The following is a 2,431-nucleotide window of genomic DNA, read 5'->3' as shown; positions in this document are numbered from 1 at the left end:
TGAGACCACACCAGAAGATGCCCAGCATTTTGGGAATGGTGGCTGTGGACAAGCCCAGGTCGATGGAATCCAACATGGCCAGGAAGTAGTACATGGGTTCATGGAGACTGTGCTCAGTCCAGATGACAAACAATATAGCAGAATTCCCCAGGAGTGCAACAAGATACACAAAGAAAAAAGGGAACCCAATCCAGACGTGCACATCTTCTAGCCCTGGGATGCCCAACAGCAGGAATGAAGAAGGATGGAACTGGGTGTCGTTAGGAATGGACATTCTTTCTGCCACAAGTAGCTGTTGTGCACACCAGAGACAATTACTGACTTCCCATTAGTGATTCTTTTCCATTTCCCCCTTTGTACCGATTCTATTCAAATCCAAAAGAATATTTTAATCCTTCTTTGTTCCTCTTCCTAAAGAAGGTAAAATACTTCCTTGGTTTCTGCTTGCCAAGAATAGACACCAAGAATAGAACAAGCCTTACTCTACTGCCTTTTTACCTAATAACAATGTCTGAGATAAAGAAAAGAAGGCAAAAAATACCATTTTCCTTGTGGAAATTTCAAATTCAGGAAGTAGCCAAAATTAAATGAGGAAAATAATCTTCTCAGGTTTGTGTATGTGGTAGTCTTACACATATTTTTACTTAGTGTGCATGGTGATTACTTTGGTATTTGTTATCTCGACTCACCTCTACTTGCTAACTTAAAACCCCTAAAATATAGTGTCTACAATTCTTCATGTGTGTGCTTATACATTTTTGTGGGTGTTTGTGAATATCAGTTAGTCTGGTCCTGAGAGCAGAAGAAATAACTTGTCTTTGTTTATATCCATGAAAAATTGGTTGCCCCATAATAGCTCTCAATTTAAAATGTGTATAAATAGATAAATTGATTAAGAAGAGAGAGCAACAGGTAATTTCAATGTGATATTTCAGAAAATAATTCAGTTTCCATTATAACCTGTTTTTGAAAAAAAAAAAAGCGGGCCGGCCCGGTGGTGCACTGCTACAGTGCGCCGCTTGAGAGTGCGGCGGCGCTCCTGCCGAGGGTTCGGATCCCANCTATCTACCCTGAGTTATGACCCTGGATTATTATAGACTATATGCGTGTATTGAAAGAGCAGACTGTACCCAATAAATACATACAATTAAAAATAATTTTTAAAAAGAATAAAAAAGGACACTTGAATTTTGTGGGAAGTTAGAAATAAGAGGCAACTATCAGAGGTAAATTTATATGAATGTCAGTACCTCCTACTTTAAACCAATGACATGCAAGTGTCCTGTTAACAGTGCCCAGTTGAAGCCTATGAAGAGAAGTAGAAATGAGAGCTAATTTGATAATCTGGGAAATTCACTCAGAAAGTATGTGTGTGTGTGTGTGTGTGNCCGTTGCTGGTCACGAAAAAAAAAAAGAAAAAAAAAAAAGCCACCAAACTTGGAAAATGGATAGACAAGGAGAGAAAAATATTTGACAAAGACTATTCTGAAATTATGATGACACAAGAATTGAGAGGGTTTTTTTTTTTTTTTTTTAATCTAAGAAGCCTGTCATTGGAGAGTGCATAAGAAACCACATTCAGGAAAAAAAAAGAACTGCCTTGATATAGGCCAGCTGTTGAAGGGAAAACTAAATACTCTGAGCTAGACAATTTGCAAATATATAGCAGCCTTATATCCATGGGGAGAAAGCAGAAGCACTTTAGATACCCTACAGTTTAGTTCCTACCCAAATTCTATCCCACTGTTTGTGTTTTATAAATTCTGAACTTACTTATAGTAAATTAAAAATTTGAAGAAAATAAGAGAGAAGTTCATTACTGTGAAACTTATTTGGGAAAAAAACTAGTTGTATAGATAATGTACAAGTGATTGAATGTGATGCATGCAAAACAGAAAGCTTTGATTAAATTTAAACTTAATGTTCAGCACATGTGCATGTATTTACCTGTCATTTATGTATCTCCTTTGGTAAAGTGCCTTTGAGATCTTTTCCCATCTTTTTTGAGTTGTTTGGTTATTATTGTTGAGGTTTAATATGTATATAGATTAATATAAATATATAGATGTACTGAATACAATTCCTTCAACAGAAAAGAAAACTTTTTAATTTAAGAATACTTGAAAAAATAAAAGTGGTTCTCATAGAAATAGAGAGTAGAATAATGGTTACCACAGGCTGGGAAGGGAAGGTGGAGGTGGGCGGAGTTTGATCAATGGGTGCGAAATTACAGATAGATAGGAAAAATAAGTTTGGGCGTTCTAGAGTGACTATAGCTAATAACGTCACATCAGAAACTTCTAAAGAACTAAAAAAGAGGATCTGGAATGTAATCACAAATAAATGATAAATGTTTAGGTGATGAATATGCTATCTACCCTGAGTTATGACCCTGGATTATTATAGACTATATGCGTGTATTGAAAGAGCA

The sequence above is a fragment of the Galeopterus variegatus genome, unplaced genomic scaffold (genome assembly GCF_000696425.1).
Source record: "Galeopterus variegatus unplaced genomic scaffold, G_variegatus-3.0.2 Scaffold15293, whole genome shotgun sequence".
Classification (NCBI taxonomy): domain Eukaryota; kingdom Metazoa; phylum Chordata; class Mammalia; order Dermoptera; family Cynocephalidae; genus Galeopterus; species Galeopterus variegatus.
This window is presented reverse-complemented; position numbering follows the sequence as displayed.